Here is a 23,560-nt window from a genome sequence, read left to right on the forward strand (position 1 = left end):
GCTGAAGATATTCAATGGGTTTTTTCTGTGTTTATAGCTTTTTCCATTGTAAATCCGCATAATATTATTTGCCATATTCAGAGTCAAGTCTGATCTGTTTAATCACCAACTCACATCCCTCTTAACTGACATATTGCTTTCATGATAATGTATTCTTTATAAGGCTTTTTCAAACATGCTAGCATCTAATGTTTTTGCTTAAAACATTCATGGCTTAAGACACAATTTCATGTGTGACATATTACATGTTTTTACAATAGTACTTCATTTGCAGTGTATACAGTGACATAAAGGGTTGAACGCTGAAGCTAGAGTTAAAGAGGCCCAAAGAGCACATTGTAGGAATTGGGGGCATATTTGCCAATAAACCCCTCTAGTGATTGTGTCTAAGGTGGAATGCAGTACCTTGTTGATCTTTGTTGCCTGAAGGGAGCCTGCAGCAGAGCCGGGTGGCTCATAAGAGCTGGAAGCATGAACATGAGAAAAGTGCTTCAAGCATGTGCATGACACAAAAAGGGTAATAGTGTGCTGGTGCCCTTTACCAGGGTCGGTCCAAGGGTCCTGCCCCTATCTACCTTGTCTGTCTCCTACCAGCTTAGGAAAGTGGGGCAGATTTCAACTCTTCAACAATGACGAGAGTGCATACCGATAGGAGCCAACCATACAGAGAAGCACCTTTTGGCTGCTCCCCCAAACTGCCTTGGCCGGAGGCTCTGAAGTCCTAATTGCCTTCATAGTCATAAAGTGTACATGGAAGGAGGCTCCATAGCTGAATGTCAGAAAGAGCTATATACATGGATGTCTGAGGGCCCCATTTCAGGGGTGAAAGTGTCTGGGAGGAATAATCCAATCAGAGCATATAGAAAGCATATAGAAAGAAAGTCTTATGAAGTTACACAAGTGGAAATGGCTAAACAGTGAGGGCGACGGGGGTGAACAGGAGGGAAATTGACAAATGAGCTGTGACATAAGACCTGGGTTCACTCTGAGCACAAGTGGGATGCCCCATGTGATTAATCAGAAAGCCAGGAGATCCTTGCTCCTTAGTGTTTGGTGAGTGTCTGAACAGCACTTGCCAGGAGACAGGCCTATACCACACTGTAGAATTGTTGCAGAATGTGTCACACTCAAGAAGGAGTGCAAGGGAATTGTCTGCTGCAAAGAAATCTGTACATCAGTACTTAATTTGTGCCGGTGGTGTCAGCTGGTGGGCACCGTCACTCACTTGTGAGAGCAGGATTTGTAATTAGTCATACTGACCACAAGAGACAGGAAGGAAGAAAAGGGACAAATGAAGAGGAAGAATAAAATAGCAAAACAGTGATAAAAGGAAAAAACAGAGATGAGAACGAACCGGCAGGAGTGAGATAAAGCTAAAAAGAGATTTTGTTTTTTTATCCTTTTACACTTTTTCTTCATTGAAAAAAGACTAATGAACAAATATATTTAGTTTTTTATTTCAAATGTACAATTCTGCTACGTTACACATGGAAGCACCATAATAAAGCAAGCAGTTAATACAGAGCACAATAAAATAAAAGATCCCATTCAAATCAGAGTTAATATCATGAAAGCGACGGTGGTCTCAAGGTATTTGGTACTGTCAGCAAATAGCTCCCACTAATTTTCTCACCCAACTCCTGTTAATGTAATCTACCACATAACCTCTGGATTAACCTCTAACTTTGGGTTCCTAAGCAGCATGCTGCTTGATGTAAAGCGCTTTATTGTTTCCTAAGGAGTAGTAAGATATATGTGTGTGCGTGTGTGCGTGTGTGTGTGTGTGTGTGTGTGTGTGTAATGACCACACTATTGCCCACATGCATCAAACTGAATTGCATTCGCAAACGGTGCGAATCGCAAAATCCGTCCGTTTGCAAATGCAATTCATTGTTTTGGGATGCATTAACCATTTTGGCTTTTTCGCAATTTAAGAAATTGCAATTTATTTGCGATTTCTTAAATTGCGATTGTATTTAAGAAATCGCAATTTTGCGATTTCTTAAATGCAATGCATCATCTTAAAAAAAAATCGAATTCGCACATTAGAAGCGTTAAATTAACATGAAGTCAACCTTCATGGTAATTTTAGAAAAGTTTAAAAACTGCACAAAAGTGCCTTTTTAACACTTTCATTTTACACTCACACATGCCCTTGGGCATGTATGTGTGAAAAATGGACAGTATGTTACATTTCAGGGGTGCAGGGGGGGTCCTTTGGAACCCCCCCTGCACCCTAGAAATTGCATTCTCATTTTGCGATTCCTGAATTGCGAATCGCAAAATGAGAATGCCTTCCCATTGATTCCTCTGGGCCTCTAGGCCCAGAGGAATCAATGTAAAGTGATTCCTTATTTGCGATTCGCAAAATTGGGAATCGCAAATAAGTAAAAATAAGAAATCGCAAAAAAATGTGAATTTTTAATGCATAGGTATTTGCGATTTCTAAATTGCGATTCCTTCATTTTCGCAATTTAGGAATCGCAAATACAAACAATGATGCATGTGGCCGTATGTCCCTTTTCCCCAACCCGTCACCTAGTTTAATCACCAATGTAGTGACTCGTTTATAAGTGACACTCATTGGCGCAGAAAACCAGCAGACAGCTGCTTGTTTATGACCTATGCATTGAAATAAACTTGGCAAGGAAGACACAGAAATCAACACTGATCTTTCCTTCACTAAAGATTGGTACTTTGTTCAAGAATTCTTTTAAAAAATCGTCACACCTTTACTTGAGAAAAAATACAAAATTATTCAGCAGTCCTCTGCATCAGGGAATTTTTCAGTTTACAGACGATGAGCTGCTTGCAGTCAGTTGAGACTTTATGGGCATGTCCTTTAACCTACTAAAGTAGCCTTCGAAATATTTCAACATAAAATAAAATGAACTGTTTAATTTTTCATGAAATTCTAAATGATTGTCGTCTGATGATTGCGTAGGTGTCTCTTGTGGGTGAATAAATAAGGCCGTATCAGTAGGAATAAGTCAGCTTGAGGGTTCCTTTATAACATTGAGCAGGTTTCCTTTCGATCTGAGTCATGGAAACGGATGTGACTAATTACCAACATTCTTGATACACAGAAGATAATATGGCTCCCTGTTAACTCTCCGTATTCCCCCTTTTGGTAATATACATAACTCATAGGAAGAACATGCATAGGAACAGTAAAAAGCATGGCTGTCATCTGCTGGTTTTATCTCCATCAAGATCATTGCAGTCACAGTTTCAGCTTTTTGTTCCAAATCATTGGCATTGAGAATCATTTCTGGAAAGAGAAAAAATATTGAGTTAAGTAAAAACGTAAAATAGAGATCAACAGGTTTTCACATTCTAAATACACACAGTGCTTGCGCACACCAATAAAACAAACAAACGCATATAAAAGTATAATTAATTTCGACCAGGTGCTTTTTAGGTCGAGCTTCGATCGACCTGTTATATCTCTTCCATGGGGTTTGAGAAACCCAGCGATTGCCATTGGTTACTATCTGTGGTATTTGGATATGCTGGCTTCTTATTGGTGCATTTCTGTAAAAGTCCCTCCTTTGTGTGTTTAGCTCTCTTTCCTGCAATTTCACTCAGAGAGCATTTTAGACAGCCATCACACAGTACAACGTGTGATGGCCCCCTTCCCTCCTCCCACCTGGCTATTGCAGTTTAGGCAATGTTTTTTTGTTTGTAGTTTTATATAGCGCAAACTAGACCCGAAGGTCTCCATTTACATTACACAAGGACACGTTCAGTATTTGGTAGGCACGGGAGATTTAGTGGTTTGTTCAGAATCACAGGATGTTGAGCCGACGCCGAGGCTTGTGTTTTTTATCAGTAGCATATTGCGCCCACTTCACAGGACGCCAATAAGAACAACTTTTCTCTGCGCGGGCGCTGCACTTTATATTTCGGTGTAGCGCCTGCTTTTTGTCTCTGCTGCAGATCTTGCCGGTCCTCGGATTTAGGCACTTTCAAAAGAACAGTCCGAGCCAGCTTTAAGAAACTGAAAACGAAAGTATTCATACAGCAGGTCAGAATAATGTAAAACTGTCTGTACCAGAAACTTACACTGACATTGTAAGTGTGCAGGTCACTGAAAAAGGCAAACTAATGATCTGCACTGAATCTTTAAAGTATGCAAATCAGTGAAAGAAATACTTGGGGTGCTTCTTTTATTTTGCGAGCCGTAGTAAAAACTGCCACAACCACAGCGTTCCAATCACTGTTGGCGCTTCTTCTAATTAAAAAAATGCCCATCCTGACTTGTAGATGCTTCTGTCTCCTTTAAACCCTTGCATGCAGCGCAAACTTTCATGCTGTACAGGGATTTGAATAAGTGGGCGGGATTCAGACGGCCGGGGGCCATCCTGCGCACATGCTCACCATGACGCGTAACAGCTCCCGGCTGTCACAAGCATGCAAGGGGTTAATAAATAAACAAGAGACAGTGGATCTTCATTCGATGCTATTCTTCGATGTAGAGCTGTGCAGAATAGCAGATGCCGGTTTACCTTACACTAAGTTAAGTACTGACAATCACCAAGCTGTAACATGAAGACTATCGCTCTTGAAATGCATGAGAAATCAACGCACAGCTCCTCAGATGCCTCAGTTGCTCTCAGTGAGCGCAGACCTTCCATGTGCAGCTTTTCAGTCAGTAGCCATTGTTATGTTCCTGTTTATTATACGCTCCTGACGCCCTCAGCGCACAACGTTGGGTCATGTGATCTCCTATAATAAACAGGGGCACGCACACACGCACGTTCATTCGGGTGCGGAGCGAGGAGCCAGCAACAGCACATCTAGTGTCCGTCTCACTCATTTCTAGGCCGTGCATTAGGCCTGTATTAAGCCCAGGTGCCCCTGGAGTGTAGGGTCCCAGCAACTGCCCCTAGGGTCACCCGATCAGCCCCCATACACAACACAACAATTGGCGACGAGGGTGGTTGATCGAGCCTTCGCCACGTGTGGGTGGCGCCAGCCCTTTTTGTGCGGCGGCCGCGAGCGTGTGTCTCTGCTCGCGGTGCTCGTGCCCCACGGCTGCCCACACGCTGGGCGGACCCAAGGACGGAGAGTCTTGCCAGTCGGGCGTGCAGGTGAGCTGGATCGCCGCCCTGATTTCGGGCCTGTCGCGCTCTTGCCCCGTCTAAGGCCCTGCGTGGTGTGTGACCGCTGCTCCCTTGACCCTCGAGCCCTCTGGTGGGGCCCCGGTGCTCCCGGATCGGCGCCGCACTCGGCCTCCCTGCCGGTGCGTGAAGCGCGCTGTTCTCTGACCCTGCCCGGCCGACGCTCCACGTCGGAGCCGCGCCCTACTATCTCTCACGCATCGCGCGGACGCCGCGGTCGGCCTTGGGTGGCCGCTGCTCCTTAGCGCCCTGGTGTTGGTTGCCATTGCCGGGACGACGGCGGGGTCGTGCCGAGGATACCCCAGTGCTGTGGACAACCCGGTGTGTGGGGTGCGCACTCGAGAGGCCAGGGGCCTTGGAGAACATTCGCGGGGCAGGGTGCTTCCGGTTGACACCCAGCGCCTCACCTGTCCCGGAGGGCCCAGCTGTTCGCCGATCACGCCAAGGCGACAATTCCACCTATTGAGCCCTTTGTGGTGGAGGGATCGCCGTCGTCATTGGCCCCTAAGTGGAAAGAATGGGTGGATCGACTCCTAATATTCTTTGAAGCCACGAAAGTCCACAAAGAGCAGAAGCGGGCCATGGTGCTCCACCTGGCTGGCAAGGATGTGCATTCCATTGCCAGAACCCTTGTAGAGGCCACTCCCAAAACCCACCATACACTCATCAATGCCCTGAACGCTCACTTCGAACCCATGGCTAATCAGGACTATGAAAGATTTGTGTTTAGGCAAGCGCGGCAGTTGCCCGAGGAGTCGTTGGACACGTATCACACCAGGCTCAAGAGACTAGCGCTGTCCTGTGGGTTTGCGGATACCACCGAGGAAATTCGGGGTCAAATCATTCAAGGCTGTGCATCGACCAAGCTGAGGGAACGGATTTTGGAAGAGTCGGGCAAGCCGTTAGCTGACATCCTGACCCTTGGTCGCACCAAGGAACTGTCCAAAGCACGAGCCGCCCACATGGAGGCAGCTCTACAAGCACCGGTCAAGGCTGAACCAGTCAACAAGCTTCAAGTACGAGCGCCGGCCAAGTGGAACAAGAAACCTGTGAGGGCACAGGCAGGCGCGCCTGGTTTCCCGTGTGGATACTGTGGAGGCCCAAATCATCCAGCACCGGACTGTCCAGCGAGAGGAAAGCGATGCTCAGGCTGTGGCAAACTCAACCACTTCGAAAAAGTATGCCGCTCGAAGAAGTTTCGCAAGCCCCGACAAGCAGTGAACGCCTTACAGGAAGGTGATCAGAGTCAAAGTGACATGGACGATGATGAGGAGGAAGAAAGAACGGTACACAAGGTCCACATGATAGGCACAGCTGCACGGCGTGCCAGGAAACTTCCACAATGCTCACTCAAAGTGGCGGAGCAGGAAATAATGGCTGTGGTAGACACAGGAGCTTCCATCAATCTCATGAGTGCTGCTCTTTACAGGACCATGGCTCATCCTCCAAGGCTAAACCCATCACCAATCACGGTCTTTGCATATGGTCAGGAGACACCCCTCAGAATCAGGGGAAAGTTCCGGACGACTATTACTCATGGGGACAGAACTATCCAGGCTAATATATTTGTCTCAGAAGATGGGCAAGGTATGCTATTGGGATGTCGAGCGGCTGAAGACCTAGGCGTTGTCACTTTTGCGTTTGGTGTCCATGAGGAATCGGTGCAGCAACTCATAACGGATTTCTCTGATATCTTCCAAGGCATAGGACGTTTCACGGGTTGAGAAATACACCTCCATGTGGACCCGACTGTGCAGCCAGTTGCATTGCGACACCGCCGCATTGCATTCCATCTCAGGCCTCTGGTGGAAGAGGAACTCAGAAAACTGGAGGCGGCTGGCATCATTGAAAAAGTCACAGGCCCCACCCCATGGGTATCGCCCATAGTGGTAACAAGAAGGCCGAAGCAACCAGGAGCGGTTCGGATTTGTGTAGACATGCGCCTCCCCAATGCTGCCATCAAAAGGGAACGCCACATCACACCCACCATCGATGATCTTATCGGAGAAATGGCCGGGGCCTGTTGGTTCTCGAAACTAGACCTCCGGTCTGGGTACCATCAACTAGTGTTGGACAAAGAGTCAAGGAACATCACAACGTTTTCAAACACACATAGGTCTCAGAAGATATACCAGACTCAGCTTTGGAATATCCAGTGCGGCCGAAGTATTCCAAAACGTGATCCAGGAACTGATTGCAAACATACCAGGAGTGATCAATGTCAGCGATGACATTATTATACATGCAAGAACTATTGGGGAGCACAACCAACGATTGGCACAAGTATTCCGAAGACTAAGAGAGGCTGGACTAACCCTACATCGAGAAAAATGTGAGTTCCTGCAACGGAAGATAGGGTTCTTTCGATACACTTTCTCAGCAGATGGAGTTAAACCTGACCCGGAAAAAGTCAAAGATGTAAAAGATGCCAAACCCCCCACTACGGTCACCGAAGTTCGCAGTTTTCTAGGGATGGTCAACTATTGTGGACGGTTTATCAGAGACCTGGCCAATCTGACACTTCCTTTGAGAGACCTTACGAAGGACTCCACTCCCTGGACATGGGGACCGGAGCAACAACAGGCATTCGAGAGCATCAAGGCAGCTCTATCGGACAACACCACTCTAGCTTTCTTTGACCCCCGGAACCTCACACTGGTGGGTTGGGTGCAGTACTTATGCAGAAACCACGGGATGAATTAGACTGGATGCCGGTGGCATTTACGAGTCGTTCCCTCACGGACACGGAGCAACGGTACTCCCAAATTGAAAAGAAAGCCATAGCCATACATTGGGGCTGCAGACATTTTCATCTCTATCTGTATGGAAAACCGTTCACTGTCATCACAGATCATAAGCCACTAGTAGCCTTGTTCTCGGGAACCTCGACGAAACCACCACCTCGCATAGAAAAGTGGATGCTGCAGCTACAAGAGTACAACTGCAATATTGAATATCAACCAGGAGCCAAAAATCCGGCTGACTATCTTTCACGACACCCCCCGCCTGCAACGCCTGACGAGATGGAAGAAGCGGAAGAGACGGAAGCGTATGTCAAGTGTGTCATGGCTAGGTCGTGTCCACGTTCCATCTCTGTCGGTGAGGTGGCAGAGGCTACCACCCAAGATGTCTGTCTCCAAAGGGCCAAGGAAGCAGTTCAGAAGCGAAACTGGCACAGAGCCAAGGATAGCTGGAAGACACTCACACCAGAAGCTCAACGAATCATGGAGAGTTTATACCATGTGAAAGATGATCTAAATGAAGATAATACTGGTTGCCTACTACGAGGACATCGGCTGGTGATACCCTCTGCATTAACTGACCAAGTAGTTCAACTGGCTCACGTCGGTCACCAAGGAATAGTCAAGACTAAGGCACGGCTGGGAGCTAAAGTGTGGTTCCCTCTCATGGATGAATTAGTGGAGAAGACGGTAAGAGCCTGCACAGCCTGCCAGGTCACGGGGGATGTCCCGAGGGAAGCACCAGTCATAGTGGAGCCCTGTCCGCAACAGCCTTGGGAGCAGGTCAGCATGGATTTTGGCAGTCTTCCAGATGGACGACACACCATGGTGGTGATTGATGATCATTCAAAATATCCGGAGGTTGAAATCATAACCACCACAAGCGCAGCAGAAGTAATTCCCAAACTAGAAAAGGTAATAGCCGCTCATGGAGTAATGAGGGAACTGCGCACTGATAACGGACCACCATTTCAAAGCCAAGACCTAGCCACCTATCTCAGCTCTCTAGGTGTGCGACATCGCCGGATAACTCCCCGCTGGCCGCAAGCGAATGGAGAAGTGGAACGGTTCATGAGAACTCTAAACAAAGTGATCAGGATTGCGCATGATAAAGGGCAATCAGTGGAAATGGCCATATTCACGTTCCTCAGAAGCTACCAACAAACACCTCATACCACCACTGGGGTAGCTCCGGCTCACATCCTCATGGGACGAGTAACAACGGACTCCATTCCCCATCATCCTAGATGGAGGCCTAAGAAGACGGATGAAGACAAGATTGCGAATAGCCGGAGAAAAGCGTATGCCCAAGTCAGTCAAAAACGGAGAGCCACAGCAGTGAAATTCCACAGAGGAGATGTGGTGCTATTGAAGAACAGAGTCACCAGTGGCAAGTTTAGACTGACCGATGAACGAGGCCCCTGGCGTGTGATCAGTGTGAAGGGTACCCGTGTGATAGCCACCAGAGGACGAGAAGTAGTGGCCAGGAATGTGTCTAATTTCAAGCACTTTCACACAGAAGTGAGCCCAAAGGTGATCCCACAGGAGACCACCGTGCAAAACGCGAATGACAATTCAGTCTGTGCAGACACCATGGATGGCCCGGAGGACTCTTGGCGAGATGTATCTTCAGAGGGCTCTGATGGTGAAGTAGATGAAAGAGCCAGTGAGGCTGGGACTCAGGAGGTGTTGGATGATGTATTGAGCAGTCCTCCACTCACTGGGGGAGACAGTGAAGAAAGTGTCCCGGGGAGGGCGAGATCGCAGTACAGTCTGAGAAGAAATCCCGAGCCCTCCTGTCGGCTGCGAAACTACTTCACGTAAGAACATTCCATTTTGTTTCATGAATAGCTGGCAACATGGTGCTGCCCGGGACACGTTATCACTGTTGAGTTGAAACATGCCTGATCAAGTTTAACTGTTGAACTGAAGTAAAGTTTGTTTTGTTTTCCATGTTTTGGGAGGAATGTTATGTTCCTGTTTATTATACGCTCCTGACGCCCTCAGCGCACAACGTTGGGTCATGTGATCTCCTATAATAAACAGGGTCACGCACGCACGCACGTTCATTCGGGTGCGGAGCGAGGAGCCAGCAACAGCACATCTAGTGTCCGTCTCACTCATTTCTAGGCCGTGCATTAGGCCTGTATTAAGCCCAGGTGCCCCTGGAGTGTAGGGTCCCAGCAACTGCCCCTAGGGTCACCCGATCAGCCCCCATACACAACACAACAGCCATGCTTGTGCTATTGCGACCGGTTACCATTAATGCTGGAATCTTATATAAAAGACGATACATAGCTTTAAAAACACAGCACACGCTGTATTTGAGCTAAAAACAAATCTTTCCTTACTTTGAGATGCTAATCAGAGACAAGGCTGGCTTTAGGGCATTGCGACCGGTGTGGCCACACTGGGCCCTGACCTGTAGAGGGGGCGCTTACCTCTTGTGGTGCTAATGTGTTTAGCAATAACTTATTATTGTGGAGATAAGGGGCACTTTTGACTGGTGGTAGTGAGAGAATCCGACGAGCGGTCTTGGGTGTGGGGGCGCCAAAAATGACTTTTGCACTGGGCGCCACCAGCGCTAAAGCTGGCCCTGATCAGAGATTGTCTAAATGTTCCACTGGAAACATCATTTGGCAACTCAGCAACTGTCTACTAAAATCCAACATGGGCCACAACTCCCCACAAGGTTGCCAGAACACGTAAAGAAGTCTCATTAGTTTTAACTTTCCAGTACGTTCCCAATAAATGCTCCACAACCGAGAACATTTCTGTGCCCCCAATAAACTTAAGCTGGGTTGCCGGCTGCTTGAAATTGTCACTTGTACTGCATTACTCAAGATACTGTTCAGTGGTAGCTGCGCAACATATCTGAATAGGCTTGGAACCCCATGATGCCATCTTGCAGGTCACAACCAAGATGGATGGAATCTACTTTTTGGGTCAAGCTTCGATCAACCTGTAATATCTCTTCTGAAAGGCGCTCCTCCCCCTGCCCACTTCAGCCTAATCTGGGATCAAGCTGTGAGAGCTGCCGCAATCACATGCCTCCGCTCCATGCGTGGCACTGACCTATCCTGATAAAAAAGGGGCAGTTATGCTGACACCCATGATGGACTCCTGCAAATCCTATGTCAAGGAAAGCCTGAAACTAAGGGGCGTGAGACCACCCGATCTGTACCAAGTCAAAGAGAAATTTTGTCAAAGGACTAATAGCTTGTTTTAAGTAGTGTTTCCTACCACACTTGTTTCTAAGTGCTGTAATTAAGAGATTATTATCATACATTTTTAGCCAAGTTAGAACCTTTGGGAAAAGGCTACAAGATGACTCTGTATCAATAAGGACATAATGTTACAGACTTGGGCCTTTTTTCAACAAAGAAATGCATTCTGGTGGCGGTTGACGGATTTCCTGGCAATAAATGGACTGAATTACAATACTACAAAGGTCAGAGAAAAAAAAAAGCCAGCACTGGAGCAGTGTCTTCTTGGTGACCTATTTACTTATCTTGTAACCTGAATCTGGCAAAAGTAAGATGTGGTAAGATGTGGCCCGGCCTTCTCAGCCTCCAGAGGCACAGATATGTCTGCTATTGTTTATTGTTCTTAAGGCCACTGCTTCTCTGGTCAAACCTTGCACGGCCCTTCGCGGGCAGCCTCAGGGTGCGCCAGAAAATCTTCAATAGCTTTGGGAGCAGCTTCACCCTGACAATGCATTTTACAAGTGTCTTTTGCCCCCAGCATGTAAGGACACGCTCCTTCACTTTAGAAATGCATATATTTACAAGAATATGGTGCAGCCCTATGTTTTCTCATGCACTGGTGCTAAATTTAGCTGACTAGCGCCAACAAAGGCACCTTTGCACCATAAGGGGAAGTCCCTATCGCCACCACAATGTCCTGAAAAGTGACGTTGTGGTGGCAATAGGGGCTTGTAAATATACCCCTATGTCCTTTGATGGTTGTTGTTTCCCAATCTCTACTCACCTTCTATGTGTTGTCACTCTCGACACCAGTCGCTATCCAGAATAATAAAATCATTTCTTCTCTCTCTGAATGCTGAGCATTCCAATGGACTCTAGTGTAGGAGAGTAGGGTCTGCTATCCTATGGTCACCCCGAATTTTTGCTTTTTGCTTCACTGGTTTTCGACTACTGAGGCTGTGGGCCAGCTGATCAGACCCCCAGCCTGCTGTTCTCTCACTAAATTAATGATACATGTGCTATAGGCACATACCACAATTGGAAATGGACTCCTTGTCAGCCCCTGTATAATGCACTATAGGTGCCCAGGGCATAGGGGCCACCAAGGCCTACCAGGGGCTGCAGCATATCTTTTGCCACCCCTGGCTGGTTCTTAAATTGACACAACTGGCTGATCACTCAGCTGGGGTAAGGTGGTGTAATCACCCCTTACTTAGATATAGTATACCTATATCTAAACCTATATCTGGACACATATTAACCTGTGAGCCACTCCTATGGAAGGCCTCATCAATCCTGGAGGCAGAGTGCGTGGTTTAATGTGAGATGGAGCTCTAGCATGAGCTGAGCCTGTCTGCAGCTGTCGGGAACAACTCCCTAAGCTGTTTCAGGATAATGCCATACCATATACTCTTAAGCGCCTTATAATCCTCGCGGTTATATAGCAACTTTAGTTTGGCTTTATCAAAACATGTCGTGTAAGGTGTCATACGATTTGGAATACTATCCCCTCGCCAGTTCTGGCGACGGGGATAGCATTCCACCCCTCTAGAGGGGTAAGACATGTTACTTTACTTAAATGCGGTTAATTTCTAAAAAGACCTTGGATCCACAAAATGGATGCCTCTGCCACAGACACGAGTCTGACCCCCTGAAGCTGACCAAAACTCAGCCAAATGGGGCCTGGACAAAGGGTTTCCTGTCGCAGGGAGGTGCTACACCCCCTCAGACAGGAGATAGTGGATTGTAGCGGGGAGGTTTGAAAGAAACCAGACACTGCCTGGGGAGCACAAGGCTGCCCCTTGCATAATCCGGCCAAACCGGTTCTGGGGCACTCCAGCCCTCGTGCCAGGGCGGCCTGGATCAAAGGAAAGGGGTGTATCCACCCCCTTCCTGGGTCCCACCCATAGGAGGGGACCTAGCAGGTAATCCAGCCCCCCAGATTCGAATAAGAGTGGGAGCAGTGCCAATGCACTTCAGATTATCCTGATGAAACATAAGAAATGAAACTCTGGACCCTTCGACATCCTACTCGACGTAGAAGCCCGAAGAATCTCCCTTGTGGTCAAGGAGTGACCACCCTGTGCAAACAGGCACCATCCAGCCATCGATGTCTGCTTTGTCGCAGTTCCCGCCAGAACTCGAGCGACAGAGATCGACGAGATCAAGCTTGCCTGCCTTCCAACAGCCCGATCCACAGTCCCTGCAGAGCTGAGACCTGAGGAGGCGACCGGAAGCGTGGGGCACGCCATCTTGGAAAGACCACGAGACGCTGACCGTGCAGCCCACGAGTGACCCTTGAAGCTGTACACCGGGGTTTGAGAAGCCCCAACCCTGAGCCACACGTGCACCGAAGTTCAGCCCTCCACACTCGACGAGTGCTGCGTGGGGCCCTTCTGCTTCTTTTGGCTCAACGCGTTGGCCCGGTCACTTGCCAGCCAGCTTGTGGCCCCTGAGTCGCCGAAACTTGAAATTCGACCTGCGATTCTGGTTGCTCCAGATTTGCACCAGCTCCCCTGAAAAGGAGCCCCCACTCTGACCCTCCTGGTTCGAGTGAGAAGCAATCTCCCGGTTCCGCGTGGATTGCTTTTGCCAAGTGTTGTTTGCTCCAATCTTGAAGCCGACAGCGCCGACGGCGAGAGCCTGCGTGGGACAGATCGTGACCTGCTCCTGGACGTCGTAGATGCCCCAGAGCCCACGTGACAGTGGAGAGAAGCTCCTCGACGACCACCTGACTGCACCCGACATTGCCTGGTTCCGTCCTGGTTCCACCCTGGCCACTGCTGAGTGACCCAGACTCTGTCCCCTCTGCTTTCAGGTACTTTTCGACTTGAGTCCACCCTTGGACTCCACCGGACACTTCTCTTTCACCCCGCCTGCAGCCCTTTCAGCTTCAAGCACCAAGAGCCTGCGTGACGAAACCCGACTCAACTTCGACCCTGTGCACCCGCTTCCTGTGGGTGAGGTAACTTTGCTCCGCCGGTGTTCCCACACTGGTACACATCTCTAGGGTCTGTGTCTTAAGTTTTGTTCCTCTAGGTTCAGCGCAAGTGTCCTTAAACTTTAACTTTACAACTTTTACGCACCATTGGTTAACATTGGTGCATGCGTGCGCTTTCCGCACTGCACCCGAATCCCGTGGGCCTCTCCCGACTTCAGCATTGCTTGTCCCGACTGCTCCCAGCGATTCCCTAGGCCCTAGGTCTAACCACTGTTCGAATGGTATCACTTATACCACTTGTTTAGTATATGGTTTGAGTGGCCCCCCGCCCTCATCCATAATTGTGCAACTTTGTATGTTATACTGTGCTTTTGATTTAACGCTTGTGCCCCTTTATTCATAAAGAGTACTGGGGATTGTTTTTAGTAATAAATACATATATTTTTATAATATATACTTGTGTGGTGTCCTTTCATTTGATATTACAGGATTGTATGTGGTAAAACAGCTTGCTTAACACGACCTCTTAAGTTAAGCCTTTAGGCTGCTTAGTCCATGCTACCCCTAGGATAGCTTGTCTAATAAGGTTGACTTACAACCAGACACCATAAGGGATTGTTTTGTCTGATAACCGGTGGTTCCAGAATTGGAAACATCACCTATCAGGCCAACTTCTCACATTGGTGAGCAGCGGTGCGGATTTGAGCTTGCTGTTGTTTTACCATTGCAATCTTTTATCAAATTGAAAGATCACATCAAGTACCTCTAGGTACATATAAATCAAAAGCTTAGCATATTTAAGTTCTACTGAACTTAGTAGTTGTAGATTAAAGGGATTAGCACACCCTGACTACAACTCACTAGCAAGGTACAGTAGGGAAACACTTAGTGTAGGTAGGTGCATCACTTACACCACACTAGAGTCATGTCTGACACAGGAAAAGCCTCAGGGTCTGTTCCTGTGACAGTTGACCTTACCAAGGCAACTTCCAGTTATGACAAACTAACCCACAAAGACTTGGTTGCCTTGTGCATCTCAAGAGGGTTAAAAAGGGGCAGAAGTCCCACCAGTCCTTCCCTGATAGCCATTCTAGAACAGGATGACTTAGAAAAGGCGAATGCAGTTCCCTTAGAGTCAGGAGATGGAGTGAACCCCCCTGTAACTGATACCCCTCCAGAGGAAGAAGAAGAGGAGGAAGAGGAGGAGGAGGAGGACTCAGATGTAGAGGACCCAGAGAATCAGGATCAGAGGGGTAGCCAGGTCCTAGTTGCCAGGCTTAACCAGGCCAACTTAGACCTACTGGGAAATGGAGAGGGCCAGCACCTCCCCAGATCCCACCATGTCATTCTCCCAGGCAACAGAAGAGTGAGATCTCCCTCAGGGGACTCTCATATTTCTAGTGCCTCAAGAGAATCTCAGAGAGGTATGACTGCCTCTCAGAAGATAGAGCATAGGGCCAGAATGAGGGCTGTCAAACTCCAAATAGAGAGGGAGCAGGTAGCCTTGGCTCAAGCTAGACTTGCCTTGGCAAGAGAGCAGAAATTGTGTGGCTTAGATGCCACTGGTGGCAGCAATATTCCTAGAGAAAAAGACAGGAGCTATGATAATAGAAACCTGACAAAAATTGTGGCCCCCTACAAGGAAGGGGATGACATCCACAAATGGATGACTGCTCTTGAGAGAGCCTGCATGGTACAGCAGGTTCCTCAGGATCAGTGGGCTGCAATTTTATGGTACTCCTTTTCAGAGAAAGGGAGGGACAGGCTCCTCACATTTAGACCTGAGGATGCCAAAAACTACTCTGTCTTGAAGAGTGCTCTTATTGAAGGGTTTGGCCTAACCACTGAGCAATACAGGTTGTTGTTCAGAGACACCCAAAAAGCACAGACTCAAGACTGGACGGATTTCGTAGATTGTGCCACTAAGGCTCTGGAGGGTTGGTTGCAGGGAAGTAAAGTTTCAGACTATACAGGATTGTACAATCTTATCATGAGAGAACAGATCCTTAATAACTGTACAAACCAGCTGTTGCATCAATACCTTATTGACTCTGATCTGACCTCTCCCCAAGAATTGGGAAAGAAGGCAGACAAATGGGTCAGAACAAGGATTAAGCAGAAACCCCAGAACCAAGGTGGTGACCAGAAGAAAACAGACCAGAAGGGTGGAAATCAGAAAGATAAAGAAAAAGACCAGAAGTCTTCAGGCCCCCAAACTAATAGTAAGGAGGGTGGTTCCCAAAATGGAAACAAGAAGAAGAAGAATAATGGCCCAAAGAAACCTTGGTGTAATGCCTGCAAATCAGTTTCACACTGGGGCAGTGAATGCACCAAGACAAATCCAGTCCCCACCACTGCAGCTCCTAAAGCAACTGCAACCCCTAGTCCAGTAAGCAGTGGTGGAACACAGTCCAAGGGTGTAGCAGGGTTGACCTTGGGTATTGAAGTAGGATCTGGCCTAGTCAGAACCCCTACTCAGGCAGTTCTCCTATATGATGTGGACTTAACTTTGTCCACTACAGTAAGCCCCAGTAACCTGGGCAAATATAGGCAGACGCCTTTAATTAATGAGAAACTGGCTCAGGCCTACAGGGACACATGTGCCAGTGTCACAATGGTGACACCTGACTTTGTGGACCCTGGACAGATTGTACTAGGTGAAAGTTACCTAGTGACCAATGCCAGCAACTCCACTACTTCCCATAGTGTGGCAGTTGTGAACTTCTCCTGGGGAGGGGTAGATGGCCTAAAGAAAGTTGTTGTGAGTGCAGACCTCCCAGTAGACTGTCTGTTAGGCAATGATCTTGAAAGCTCAGTTTGGTCAGAAGTGGAGTACAGGACTCATGCAGAAATGCTAGGGATTTCAGCTCATGTCCTTGCAGTGACAAGGTCTCAGGCTAAGAAGTGCCTTCCTGAACCAGTGGTGGATCTTGGAACAATAGACCAACCACAACCCAAGAGAAGGAGCAAGAGAGGAAAGGCTGAGCCTTCCACCTTGCCCCAGGTCGAGGATCAAGTTTCAGAGGAAACTGATTCTGCAGTCCAAGAGGAGACTGTCTCTGAGGAACTTGAACCTGACCAGGTTGAGTTTCTGGGGACAGGGGGACCCTCAAGGGCAGACCTGAGGCAGGCTCAATTAGATTGCCCTTCCCTTGAACCCCTCAGACAGCAGGCTGCTGCTGAGGCTGCTGGGGATGCCCAAGGTACCCATACTGTGTATTGGGATGATGGACTCCTTTACTCAGAGGCTAGAGACCCCAAGCCTGGTACAGCCAGGAGGTTGGTTATACCTCTGAAGTTTAGGGGCTTCCTCCTTACCTTGGCCCATGATATTCCCCTTGCAGGACACTTAGGCCAGAACAAGATGTGGGACAGGCTTGTTTCACACTTTCACTGGCCTCATGTGTCAGAAAATGTCAAGGAGGTTTGTCGCTCCTGTGTCACTTGCCAAGCCAGTGGTAAGTCAGGTGGCACAACAAAGGCCCCCCTCATACCACTACCTGTGGTGGGGGTACCCTTTGAAAGAGTTGGAATAGATATTGTGGGTCCCATGGATCCTCAAACAGCATCTGGAAACCGATTTATACTGGTGGTAGTGGATCATGCCACCAGGTATCCAGAGGCTATTCCCCTGAGGACCACCACAGCACCTGTGGTGGCAAAAGCCCTCATTGCAGTTTTCTCAAGAGTGGGCTTTCCAAAGGAGGTACTATCAGATAGGGGCACACATTTTATGTCTAGCTATCTGAAGGCAATGTGGAAGGAGTGTGGAGTAAACTACAAGTTTACCACACCCTATCACCCACAGTGCAATGGGCTTGTGGAGAGATTCAACAAGACCCTGAAGGGAATGATAAAAGGATTACCAGAGAAGCTTAGGCGGAAATGGGACATTCTTTTACCCTGCTTGCTATTTGCTTACAGAGAGGTCCCACAGAAGGGGGTTGGCTACAGCCCTTTTGAACTTTTGTTTGGCCACCCTGTGAGGGGTCCATTGTGTTTGGTGAAGGAAGGATGGGAGTTACCTCTCAAAAAGCCCAAACTAGACATTGTGGACTATGTACTTGGTCTCCGCTCCAGGATGGCTGAATACATGGAGAGAGCATCCAAAAACCTGGAGGCCAGCCAAGAATTACAAAAAGCTTGGCATGACCAAAAGGCTGTACTGGTAGAGTTCCAACCAGGACAGAAGGTGTGGGTACTGGAGCCAGTGGCCCCAGCAGCACTCCAGGACAAGTGGAGTGGACCCTATCCTATCATTGAGAAAAAGGGAGAAGTCACCTATCTGGTTGACTTGGGAACCCCTAGGAGCCCTCACAGGGTAATCCATGTGAATCGTTTGAAAGCATTTGTGGACAGGGAGGACATGAGCTTGCTCATGGCCACAGATGGGGAACAGGAGGAAGAGAGTGACCCTCTCCCAGACCTGCTTTCTCAGAACCCTGATGATGGTTCAGTTGATGGAGTAGCCTTGGCAGGCAGCCTCACTGACCAGCAACAGATGGACTGCAGACAGGTTTTGCAGGCCCACAGGCATTTGTTTTCACTCACACCCAGCCAGACTAACTGGTGCACCCATGAGGTGGACACTGGTGACAGTCTGCCTGTGAAGAATAAGATCTACAGGCAACCTGACCATGTCAGGGATTGCATCAAGGCTGAGGTGCAAAAGATGTTGGAGCTTGGAGTGATTGAGCCATCAGAGAGCCCATGGGCCAGCCCAGTAGTCCTTGTGCCAAAACCTCATACCCAAGATGGAAAGAGAGAACTGAGATTTTGCGTGGACTACAGGGGTCTCAATGCTGTCACTAGGACAGATGCTCACCCCATTCCAAGAGCAGATGAGCTCATTGACAGATTGGCTTCTGCCAAGTTTCTGAGCACATTTGATTTGACAGCTGGCTACTGGCAAATCAGACTAGCTGAGGAGTCAAAAGCCAAAACAGCATTCTCTACCCCTAGTGGACATTATCAGTTTGTGGTAATGCCCTTTGGTTTGAAGAATGCACCTGCCACTTTCCAAAGGTTGGTGAACCAAGTCCTTGCTGGGTTGGATGACTTTTGTGCAGCATATCTAGATGATATTGCTGTCTTTAGCTCCATCTGGGAGGATCACCTGATCCACCTGAAGAAGGTTTTGGAGGCTCTGCAAAAGGCAGGCCTAACTATCAAGGCTACTAAGTGCCAGATAGGGCAGAGTAAGGTTGTGTACCTGGGCCACCTAGTAGGTGGGGGTCAGGTTCAGCCACTGGAGAGCAAAATCCAGACCATACAGGACTGGGCTCCTCCTGTTACCCAGACACAAGTCAGAGCCTTCTTGGGCCTGACTGGGTATTACAGAAAGTTTGTGAAAAACTGTGGGTCTATAGTGACACCATTAAATGACTTGACATCCAAGAAGATGCCAAAAAAGGTTCAGTGGACAGTTAGCTGTCAAAAGGCATTTGATGACCTGAAGAAGGCCATGTGTTCTGCACCTATCCTGAAGAGTCCTGACTACTCCAAACAGTTCATTGTACAGACAGATGCTTCTGAGTTGGGGGTGGGAGCTGTGCTCTCACAACTTAATCAAGATGGTCAAGACCAGCCCATTGCTTTTATTAGCAGAAGGCTGACCCCCAGAGGGAAACGTTGGTCAGCCATTGAGAGGGAGGCCTTTGCTGTGGTTTGGGCCCTGAAGAAGTTGAGGTCCTACTTGTTTGGAACTCACTTCCTAGTTCAGACAGACCATAAGCCCCTCTTGTGGCTCAATCAGATGAAGGGTGAAAATCCCAAACTGCTCAGGTGGTCCATTTCCCTACAGGGGATGGACTTTACAGTGGAGCACCGCCCAGGGACTGACCATGGTAATGCAGATGGTCTCTCCAGGTACTTCCACTTAGAACATGAAGACTTATCTGGTCAAGGTTAGTTTAATGTCCCTGCGTTTGGGGGGGGGGGTTGTGTAGGAGAGTAGGGTCTGCTATCCTATGGTCACCCCAAATTTTTGCTTTTTGCTTCACTGGTTTTCGACTACTGAGGCTGTGGGCCTGCTGATCAGACCCCCAGCCTGCTGTTCTCTCACTAAATTAATGATACATGTGCTATAGGCACATACCACAATTGGAAATGGACTCCTTGTCAGCCCCTGTATAATGCACTATAGGTGCCCAGGGCATAGGGGCCACCAAGGCCTACCAGGGGCTGCAGCATGTCTTTTGCCACCCCTGGCTGGTTCTTAAATTGACACAACTGGCTGATCACTCAGCTGGGGTAAGGTGGTGTAATCACCCCTTACTTAGATATAGTATACCTATATCTAAACCTATATCTGGACACATATTAACCTGTGAGCCACTCCTATGGAAGGCCTCATCAATCCTGGAGGCAGAGTGCGTGGTTTAATGTGAGATGGAGCTCTAGCATGAGCTGAGCCTGTCTGCAGCTGTCGGGAACAACTCCCTAAGCTGTTTCAGGATAATGCCATACCATATACTCTTAAGCGCCTTATAATCCTCGCGGTTATATAGCAACTTTAGTTTGGCTTTATCAAAACATGTCATGTAAGGTGTCATACGATTTGGAATACTATCCCCTCGCCAGTTCTGGCGACGGGGATAGCATTCCACCCCTCTAGAGGGGTAAGACATGTTACTTTACTTAAATGCGGTTAATTTCTAAAAAGACCTTGGATCCACAAAATGGATGCCTCTGCCACAGACACGAGTCTGACCCCCTGAAGCTGACCGAAACTCAGCCAAATGGGGCCTGGGCAAAGGGTTTCCTGTCGCAGGGAGGTGCTACACCCCCTCAGACAGGAGATAGTGGATTGTAGCGGGAGGTTTGAAAGAAACCAGACACTGCCTGGGGAGCACAAGGCTGCCCCTTGCATAATCCGGCCAAACCGGTTCTGGGGCACTCCAGCCCTCGTGCCAGGGCGGCCTGGATCAAAGGAAAGGGGTGTATCCACCCCCTTCCTGGGTCCCACCCATAGGAGGGGACCTAGCAGGTAATCCAGCCCCCCAGATTCGAATAAGAGTGGGAGCAGTGCCAATGCACTTCAGATTATCCTGATGAAACATAAGAAACGAAACTCTGGACCCTTCGACATCCTACTCGACGTAGAAGCCCGAAGAATCTCCCTTGTGGTCAAGGAGTGACCACCCTGTGCAAACAGGCACCATCCAGCCATCGATGTCTGCTTTGTCGCAGTTCCCGCCGGAACTCGAGCGACAGAGATCGACGAGATCAAGCTTGCCTGCCTTCCAACAGCCCGATCCACAGTCCCTGCAGAGCTGAGACCCGTGGAGGCGACCAGAATCGTGGGGCACGCCATCTTGGAAAGACCACGAGACGCTGACCGTGCAGCCCACGAGTGACCCTCGAAGCTGTACACCGGGGTTTGAGAAGCCCCAACCCTGAGCCACACTTGCACCGAAGTTCAGCCCTCCACACTCGACGAGTGCTGCGTGGGGCCCTTCTGCTTCTTTTGGCTCAACGCGTTGGCCCGGTCACTTGCCAGCCGGCTTGTGGCCCCTGTGTCAACGAAACTTGAAATTCGACCTGCGATTCTGGTTGCTCCAGATTTGCACCAGCTCCCCTGAAAAGGAGCCCCCACTCTGACCCTCCTGGTTTGAGTGAGAAGCAATCTCCCGGTTCCGCGTGGATTGCTTTTGCCAAGTGTTGTTTGCTCCAATCTTGAAGCCGACAGCGCCGACGGCGAGAGCCTGCGTGGGACAGATCGTGACCTGCTCCTGGACGTCGTAGATGCCCCAGAGCCCACGTGACAGCGGAGAGAAGCTCCTTGACGACCACCTGACTGCGCCCGACATTGCCTGGTTCCGTCCTAGTTCCACCCTGGTCACTGCTGAGTGACCCAGACTCTGTCCCCTCTGCTTTCAGGTACTTTTCGACTTGAGTCCACCCTTGGACTCCACCGGACACTTCTCTTTCACCCCGCCTGCAGCCCTTTCAGCTTCAAGCACCAAGAGCCTGCGTGACGAAACCCGACTCAACTTCGACCCTGTGCACCCGCTTCCTGTGGGTGAGGTAACTTTGCTCCGCCGGTGTTCCCACACTGGTACACATCTCTAGGGTCTGTGTCTTAAGTTTTGTTCCTCTAGGTTCAGCGGAAGTGTCCTTAAACTTTAACTTTACAACTTTTACGCACCATTGGTTAACATTGGTGCATGTGTGCGCTTTCCGCACTGCACCCGAATCCCGTGGGCCTCTCCCGACTTCAGCATTGCTTGTCCCGACTGCTCCCAGCGATTCCCTAGGCCCTAGGCCTAACCACTGTTCGATTGGTATCACTTATACCACTTGTTTAGTATATGGTTTGAGTGGCCCCCCGCCCTCATCCATAATTGTGCAACTTTGTATGTTATACTGTGCTTTTGATTTAACGCTTGTGCCCCTTTATTCATAAAGAGTACTGGGGATTGTTTTTAGTAATAAATACATATATTTTTATAATATATACTTGTGTGGTGTCCTTTCATTTGATATTACAGGATTGTATGTGGTAAAACAGCTTGCTTAACACGACCTCTTAAGTTAAGCCTTTAGGCTGCTTAGTCCATGCTACCCCTAGGATAGCTTGTCTAATAAGGTTGACTTACAACCAGACACCATAAGGGATTGTTTGGTCTGATAACCGGTGGTTCCAGAATTGGAAACATCACCTATCAGGCCAACTTCTCACATCTAGTCATTAGACCATCCGTTACAGTACAGGACAATGAAGTAACCCCTAGTGTCATACATCAAGTCTTTCAAGCCATTTCTACAGTCCAGTGACTTTATAACACACAGGAAAAGTCTGCAATACCTTTATCCCCCATCTTCCAAGGATCCTCCTGGAAAATTGATGTGCTACTCTCTATTTCCCTATCCCCCACCTTTTCCTCTCTTTCTGCCTATCTCTACCACAGACTCTGTTTGTATATACTGAGTGGCATCTTTGCAGCCAAGACATTTTTTGGATATTTTTGTGTGACCCTATTTAGTGGTAGTTTCTTTAGTGGCTGTTTGTTCTATTCACATCTGCCCTCTTAACCTTAATTGCTTATTGCAGCTCAGGAATGGTTTATCCACCACTCACCCACAAATTGTCGAGGTTACTGCCTCTGTGCACTTTGTGTTGTGCCTCAGGTGGGGAAATCCAAATATAAGTCAAGGCTCTAAATGCGTGATTCAAGTCAGCAGATCCACGGTTTTCATTAATTTTCACTGAAAATATGAGGAAAGTGTACGGCAGGGTGGGATCTCTGACTCTCATTTTCTGCCCCAGGCATCTTACCTTCATAGCTGTTCAGGCATGACACTCCAAGCAACCATAAAGAACCCCCACTAGGTCAGTCTGTTAACCGTCTAGTGACCTCCAAATGCCCTGGCACAGCATTTCAATGTGCAGGGCTCCAATTACCTGGCTTTGCACAGAAGGGTTTTCCAGCTCAGATGTGAATGCTCTACAAAGGTGAGCGCCAATTAAAGCCGTCCCAGGACATAGTAGGTGGTGCCAGATGAAATCCATATTGCTGTGTGCTCCTTTGACATTGCCTAGACCCT

The 23,560-nt window shown here is 48.5% G+C and overlaps 1 protein-coding gene across 1 annotated transcript in view; it reads right to left on the bottom strand.

The window, feature by feature from the left end:
- Positions 1-1,441: 1,441 nt before the first annotated feature.
- The window catches only part of LOC144765937 (uncharacterized), a 277,263-nt gene continuing 255,144 nt past the window's right edge, over positions 1,442-23,560 (bottom strand). Inside the window, exon 37 of the mRNA XM_078650341.1 lies at positions 1,442-3,271. The gene's annotated coding sequence lies outside the window, so the exon portion shown is untranslated. The remainder of the gene's footprint in view (positions 3,272-23,560) is intronic.

The sequence above is a fragment of the Lissotriton helveticus genome, chromosome 1_1, assembly GCF_964261635.1.
Source record: "Lissotriton helveticus chromosome 1_1, aLisHel1.1, whole genome shotgun sequence".
NCBI classification, from domain to species: domain Eukaryota; kingdom Metazoa; phylum Chordata; class Amphibia; order Caudata; family Salamandridae; genus Lissotriton; species Lissotriton helveticus.